The following is an 8,455-nucleotide window of genomic DNA, read 5'->3' on the forward strand; positions in this document are numbered from 1 at the left end:
CGCGTTTTGTAAGAGTCTAAGTGTAGTGTATTTATTTCTACCAATTTGGAATACCCAAGCGATGCATATTGTACGTGCTGTGCCGCCAGACTTCCTGCCAACAAGGCAATTAAATTTTCTCGGGTATTGTCACTTCATACGGTGATACATTGTCTCGCGCGCGTGGTCGAAGGGTATTGTTTATCAGCGCCACCTTTATCATGCCATGTGATCGTTTTGTTGATTACACTGTATGTTACGGTTTCGCCGATCCTCAACTTTCAAAGCCTCAAATAAAAATTTATGTGATCATTATCTTATCCTTATCCCGACTTATCCCCCCCCCCCCCAACACACACACACACACACTCCAAGAGCAAATTCACTGAGGCTTGACCACTACCAATTAACAGTTTTCAGTTAAACAGTTCGCATCTAGTATGTTATTGTATATATTGAAAACCGTGAGCGTGCTACTATGGGGAGGGGGGAGGGTTTAGGGAGGGTGTTGGTTCTTCACCTGGTCACTCATCAATCAGACTGTATACGGTATACTTCAATAATGATAAAATACCATTAGTCCTTGGGGTGCCCGAGTTACTTTTCTTTTCGTCTGTCGATTCATATTTTGGAAAATCAAAGGGGAACCACTCCAGCTTATGCAGCACACACATTTGGGAAGGTGGCTTCAATCATTAATAATAATATTTCTTATCATGGCTTCACACTCGTTCCGAACTTTTTTAAGATCGGACACCAGGTTATGCTGTCGGAAATTCAAGACATTTCTTTATTTTCTTGAGTAGAGACAGGCCTATCGGAAATTCGAAATTGAACAGCAACGCCAAATATACATTCCGGCGCAGTGATCAGCTGGTGTCAGTGGTGAGGAGCAGCCTAGTCCTGTACCAGGCTGGCCGCATGGCGCTCTGGGTGGTTTGTGCATTATGTATATCATGACAAGTTCAGTCCCTCGTGTTATTTAATGCCACACTTGGCAATATTCAAGCCATTTGAAGACAGCCTGGTCCGGTGATTGTTGTTATGAGCAACAATCCATGCCACCATGCCATGACACTGTCAACATTGGTTGCTGTGGACCAATTCTAACATGAAATTCCCCAGTTCAGTAGCATAAGAGCCCTATCTTCTCCTACAAAATAAGAGATATATGATAAGGACCTCTGTATTTGTTGCGTTGTCTTGTTTACAGGTTTATGCATTCAATAATGATGACCAGGACCTACAAGTGACCCTAGTTCAGGTGAGTTACAACAATTCATACTCAATGAAAATGAACCATGTCACCTCATATGAGCTAATACTTTTACTTTATGTTTGGGGCTTATCAGGGACAATTACTTAATTATTTCATCTTGGTCATGAGGCCATTAGCGGCGACATGATGACAACAGCAACCTACATGACATGTACAGGCTCCTAAAATTGGATAAGCAATGAAGCCCAGTTGCTGATTCTTTGAGTGGATAGTCTGAACTGGGCATTTCATTTATCCTCAGAAAAAATGTCATTTATATATAATGTACATTTTTCAACTGAATTAGTTTGACGTTGACATTATGTTGCAGGGGTTACTCCATGAGGAATCAGCACAGGAACGTCATGAGGTTAGTAAAGCAGAAACAGAAACCCTGATAGCCCACCTGTACCTGTAAAGTTTGTATACTATTGTAACCGAGGACACAGGTGGCCTATTCATCTATGGCGCCACAATTCGCTGTACAGAGTTGCATCCCCTGGGCACACCAGAAACCTATGATTGTGGGTTCGACTCCAGGTTTGCCCCGGTTCTAGGTTTGTCAGCACCATACCAGTGCTTGTGGGTTTCACCTAAGTGGTAAACGTCTGAGACCTGCATCACTTCGGGGTTTCCTCACACATTAAGCTGACACGCCGCGATATATCTGTAATACTGTTAAAAGCGGTGTTAAACTCACTAACTTCTTTATGAACGTATACTTAATCTTGCCATAGACTTAAAATGCCAGAAGTTTATAAAGCTATTTTGACCCAATATTCAGCACTGACTAGTGAGTAACATATTATGGAACCATACACCCATATGATATGTTTCTTTTATTAGAATCTACCCGTCATGGAATACAAGGATCTTCCAGTAAGTACTTTGTCAGATTTGATACTACTTTAACCTCATTTTGCAGTGCATATTAAACATTGTGTGTACACATGGTTTGTTATTCTTAATTATACTAAAATATTACTACATGTAACTGAAAGTTATTATGATTCACATGATCAAATAAGCTATTTTGAATACCTATGATAAGAGAAATATGCAATTTATGTAACTTTATGTACCTACTAGGGTATCTTTTCAAAAAACTACTATTTTCAGGTGATACATTACAAAGGAAGAGCATCACAAAAGAGTAGAAAGGTAATTAAACTTTAATCATTTCATGAACAACATACCTGTATATTAAATGAATAACTATATTAGCTTGAAAAGTAATGTTATTGCTGTGATGGTAAGGCTCAGTGACTGCATGTCTTGAATATGTCTTGCAGACTTGAATATGAATACAATGTTGTTTTTGGTAATAGTTATTTTTTTGTAAGAGTGGTGTTTAAGTAACAATGATATCATTCATATGCATAAGGTATTTAATACTTTCTTTATCAGATTCCACATTCAAGTTCAAGGCTTAGAAGCATGAGGAAAACAGGATCTGAAAAGGTAAGTTAGGAAAGCTTTCCATATATGGATTGGATATATATAGACGGCTTAGTTTTGAATTAAATGCTGTTTTCAAACATTCCTTTAACACTTAACCTTTTTAATAAATGGTTTCACACAAATAAATGCTCTCACTGCAATGTTCCTCAATCCATCTGTTATAAAACTTCCGTTTGTCATCTTCTCTGAACTAAGTGCCAGGTCATAGAAAAGGAATATCAATGTCAAATACATGTCAGGCAGACTGATCAAGCACCTGATTGTTTGTTTTGGTGTAGACTACATTTAAGTACCAAAATTCTATAAAAAGGACCCATTTTAGGATCTTTTTATGACCTTTTATGCTTCTAATTAATCTGACCTATTATTTTCAGGCATCTAAGATTGTGCAAACTGAGAAAATGGTAAGTTAATATATATGTAACTGATTTATAGTTAATTGACTAAACCCTAATATGTTAAAAATGGTAGATAGTTCCTGATATATGTAAACCAATAGTTTGATTCTCTTTCAGGTTGAGACATACTTGCAAAGAAGGCGGCACAATAAAAAGGTGAGCAGATTGTAGAAATAATGGGCAGTAACTGACACGTTCATATGCTAGTGTATACATGTATGTGGATTTTCATGGGCCATGGACACTGTTGCTGTGCATGCCTATAACTGAAATTGATGACTCACCCTGATTATGATCCTTGGCAACATTACTATCCACATGGGTTTCATTCAGATGAGAGCTAATGATTCACTGTCTTATCCAAATGATAATCACCACATTTCCTATAGCAAGATCAGTATTGTGAAAAACTGGAAATTAACACAGGCAATGGTACAGGCACTGTGTTAATACAATGTGGATGGTATTTGTGTATCTTTCTTCCCTTATTTGGCTTATTTGTCATAAAGCATCTGGTATAAGATATGAATTATCAGTATCCAGTTCAAACAATCTGATATGCCCTTGCTTTAAATTGTTAAAATATAAATTGAAAACTTCAAAATAGAATATACAGAAATGACTGAATCCTCTTTGTCCACTTAGTACCATGCTTTAATATAAACACACATAACACTGATTTTGTCCATAGATGTCCCCCTGCAAATTCAATGTTGGCATGATTGTGGAGGCATTGAGGAGGATGGCTTTTGGTATGTAATTACTGTTTGCATTGTTGAAGGAAATTTCATATATTGAATTGTTTTCATCATGCTTCACACAAGTATTTTTTTTATGATTATGTTCAGATTGCAACGATTTGCTAAGATACTGATGGATCATGATCTTCCTTATGTATCAATATTTATTATTTCATATCAATTAATTGCTTTAACTCTCCTGACTGAAAATCAATTGTCTGTCCCCCTTTTTCATACTAGGCATTTCATCTGAACTTTTTAGCACTTTTTAACAGAAACTTTGCTTGAAGGATCACACTTTTTGTGACTCTTGAAATTGCTCACATAAATGCATTGCGGCAGTAGTGAAAACGACATTTGTGTTCATTACGGAACCATTTCTGCAGTTTATGCTGAATAACATAATGTCCTTTCTGTCTGATCATTCCCATCTGTTACCCAGCTACAACCTATGCCAAGTAACTCCAGTTTTCATCTCTTTTGAAACCTCTGGGTTTTAAGCTGACATTTTATGTGATGACATGCAGATTAACACATGTTAGTAGCATCTGAGTAGTATGATTCTTATAATTTGATGTTCTTTTTGAAGTCCAGTTCATGGTTACAGTTACTGACAAGAACTTGTTATTGTATTATCAAAATTAGGGAGACATGTGATAGAAGTTAAATGTTTTCTGACAGGAAGTGCATAGTGGTTTGAGTTGGTTGGTTTGACTTATTGTTTTTAAAAGAACTTCTATACACTTTGTATTCCAGTAGTGTTGTGTTTTCCATCTGCTAATAATAGATTCTGGGAAAATGTCAGTGGGGCAAAAGTTATTTACAGAACAGTGAAAATGGAAATTCATGTTATCCTTCATTTTCTGCCTCAATCATGATTTATTTTTTATCTTTATAAAACAAATACAGGTATAAAGCCAAAATATTATCGGTCCAAAAGGAGAAAGTGAACCTACATTGGACTGGCTACAACTTATACGAGTGGCTATCAACAAACAAGATTAGGTTAGAGGTAAGCAGAATACAAAGATAGAGCAGAAATATAATCAGTTATAAAAGTTTTCACACAGATTACAACATGATTAATGATTTTCATACCATCAATGATTTCTCATAGCTTTTTATCTGAATTTTTACATTTATCTTCGGAGCTCATCACTATTTACATATTTGTATTGTCTAAAACTTTTCACTGTGACTTTTTTAAGCCTTCAAGAATTGGTAAACATGTAACAAGAATTAATGAACAGGTTACAAGAATTAATATATAATTATATATCTGATTTAGTTAAAGAAAGGTGACTAGGTAGAGGCCCCATGGCTGGTGCACAGAGCAGATAGGTACCCAGGTCATGTGGAGCGCATTGATGGAGGTAACTCTTAGAATATTTAAATAGCCTATACCCCTTCAATTGTACGTATGCTAAGTGACCTTGAATTTTAAATATGCTATGATTCAAATTTATTAAGTCTTACATTGTCGATCCCTGGCCTCGTCATACCAAAAGACGTTAAAAGATGGTACTTGTTGTTACCCTGTCTCGCTCTCTGCATTAGGGGGCTGGTCAGCTTGGAGTCATGTACTGTGTACTGAGTAGGGTATTCATGTTAAACTGCGGAATGGTATTTTAGTGGGCTAGAATCAGTCCGGACTAGTACAAGCAGCCACACACACACACACACACACACACACACACACACAGGTACGTGCATGCACGCCGCTAGATATGTGCAATAATCTTGGACGCCACGTTAAACCCAATTTCAACTCACCTCACCTCTCTTACATTGTTCATGTGGCTAAGGCATGTGGAATGTGTTTATTACTGAAATGAAAAAGCATTTTAATGTTTCTTCATATCTTTTCAGAATATGTGCACATAGGTTTCAATGACCAGACGAAAAAAAGAATTCATTTCAAGTATGTTGAGAGGAAAACGTAAGTAAAGTAGACTATTTACATTCATAATACGTCTTATGCCCTAGACACTATTGTAAACTCTAAGCTGCATATAGGCTTCTGATGCTATATTAGACAATATGGATCCACTCATCTATACAGCTATTTTCTTCTGTGATAGGACCCATTGCTGGAAACATCGCCTCACCCATGAGACATAGTGCAATGTCGCCCAAGGACATGTCTTGTAATATAGCATGTGAATAAATATTTTTTTGAAAGATCTCATGAAATTAGTTTTATTTTTTGTGCTTGTAATCATGTGAACTAAAAATGTTTTTTTGGGGAAAAAGGTCATTTAAAGCAACTCCAGATTAAACTATCCAATGATTGAACCTTATTTCTCCTGAATTTAAACAATCCTGCTAAATATTACTGCAGAAAAAAATTCTGCCAGAAATTTCTGTAGAAAAAAAAAAATTCTGCCAGAAATTTCTGTAGAAAAAAAAAATACTGCCAGAAATTTCTGCAGAAAAAAAAAATTCTGCCAGAAATTTCTGCAGTAATGCATTTTCTGAGCCAATTTTTGAGCTTGTAAACATGTGTACACACTGGGACACACATTATTTGGATTCGTCTCCTCGAGATCTTTCCAATGATATAAAACATGTTTTTGTAGCTCGCTTCCTTCTGTGTGGTCAAGTTCGGACTCCTGGCCATTCCTAAGTTGTCCCGCCCTGCCTTCATGTCTTAATTACATGTGAAACGTATTCCCATTTAAGGTATAAATTTCTCCCCATGTTGCAAGGTACCTTTAAAGACCGTCAGTTAATGATAAATCTGCTAAACTCTGAAAATCCTGATATGACCCATGCTGTTTCTGTATTCTTAAAACATGTTTTTAAAATGTGGAATGTGTATCTACATTTAAAATCTGATCATGTACGTCACATGACAATGTTAATATCCAATCTGCATTGTTCTCTGGGCCTTGATGCCTTAAATACTGAATAAACTGTCTGTCTGTCAGTCTATATCCTAAACAATAATTTGTAAGTGTTTGGATTCAAAATATCAACGCTGGCCTGACCTTGACCCTTTCAAAGAAGTGTCCAACCTTAGAGAAGGCAAAAGGATTGAAGCTGTACTTTTTTACGTTAATCAGCTGATGAAGACAGTGCCTCACGTGAGCAAATTTCATAATGCGCGAAGCTTATATTGACAGACATATAAATCATAACAAAACAGTTCATTAAAATCAAACTTTAATTATTTAAAGCGAACTATATCAACGCGGACAGTCGTGACGTCGTCCGTCCCAAACATTCCTTCTGGAGTGACATCGCTTCGTTTTACTGGTTTTCAGCTACACTATCACTACTCTGCTGCTTGTCTGAAGTTTAGCTCCGGGGTCTAGTGGTAGAGCGTCCGCCTGAAGAGCAAAAGGTCCGGGGTTCGATCCCCGGCATCGTCATACAAAAAGACTTTACAATAAGATACTAGATGTTACCCTGTCTGTAGCTCGGAACTTAGGGGCTAAAACTAGGACTGGTCGGCTCGGAGTCAGTATACTGTGTCTGAATGGAGTATTCATGTTAACCTGCGGCATGGTATCTCAGTGGGCTAGCACTATAATTCGGCATCAGTCCGGACTAGTACAAGCAGTGAGTGAGTGAGTGAGTGTGTATGGTTTTACGCGGCGCTTTTAGCAATATTCCAGCAATATTACGGCAATGGGCTTCACACATTATACCCATGTCGGGAATCGAACCCGGATCTTCGGATCTGCATGTACGTCGCTATATAAGTGCAATAATCTTGGATACGACCGTAAACCCTATTTCACCTCACCTTTGGTTTAGACTTTGAGCTGACCCAATTCTAAATCATACCTTCAAAACGATGCACGAGTATACATTTTAGGAAGGAAAATGTTACGAGGTTGTGTATACATTTTGACGAGTACACACCAATTACCTTTGTGAGATGACGAGGCAGTCCCTGTACAAACGTTTAAGTATGCAACTTTCTGGCACAATTTACCGTGTGCCGTTTTACCTCCCTCCCCTGAAACACGAATTAGGGTAGAAATATACAATCTAGAAACAAAAATAGTTTCTCAACATTCAGCTATGGGACATGTTTTTACGTTTGTCATATACACATAACTCTCGGAAAAGAGCCACACACATACTGTATGTTTGCATGAGGACATCGGTCCCCCTGGAAGAGCCTTTAAAAGGAACTATCTAAAGGTGGTGTCCACCCTTATTGAACAGGGCAGTGAAACAGGACATTCGGATTGTGCTTTTGGTCTGGTTTGGTTTGGTTTGTTGTTTAACGCCGCACTCAGCAATATTCCAGCTATATGACGGCGGTATGTAAATAATCGAGTCTGGATCAGACAATCCAGTGATTAATATCATGATCCCGTTAGTCGCCTTTCACGATAAGCATAGTCACCTTTTACGGTAAGCATGGGTTGCTGAAGACCTATTCTACCCCGGAATCGTTACGGGTCTTGCTTTTGGACGTCCGACGGAAGTGAAACCCACTTCTAGCGAAAGGGTAGACTACATCCGGCATCCCATGCAGAACATATCTAGATCTACAATAACAAACATCTTTGGTGGATCACCCAGGTTCCGTCGCTCGTCTGCAAAATGACAATAGGATGAATTTGATAGACTAGAGAGTCCACACAGATTTTACGGCGATT

At 37.7% G+C, this 8,455-nt stretch overlaps 1 pseudogene; it reads left to right on the forward strand.

The window, feature by feature from the left end:
- The first annotated feature begins 1,150 nt into the window (after positions 1-1,150).
- On the forward strand, positions 1,151-5,175 carry LOC139460710 (uncharacterized; annotated as a pseudogene).
- Positions 5,176-8,455: the final 3,280 nt, after the last annotated feature.

The sequence above is a fragment of the Haliotis cracherodii genome, unplaced genomic scaffold (genome assembly GCF_022045235.1).
Source record: "Haliotis cracherodii isolate W230 unplaced genomic scaffold, xgHalCrac1.p SCAF_14, whole genome shotgun sequence".
Lineage (NCBI taxonomy): Eukaryota > Metazoa > Mollusca > Gastropoda > Lepetellida > Haliotidae > Haliotis > Haliotis cracherodii.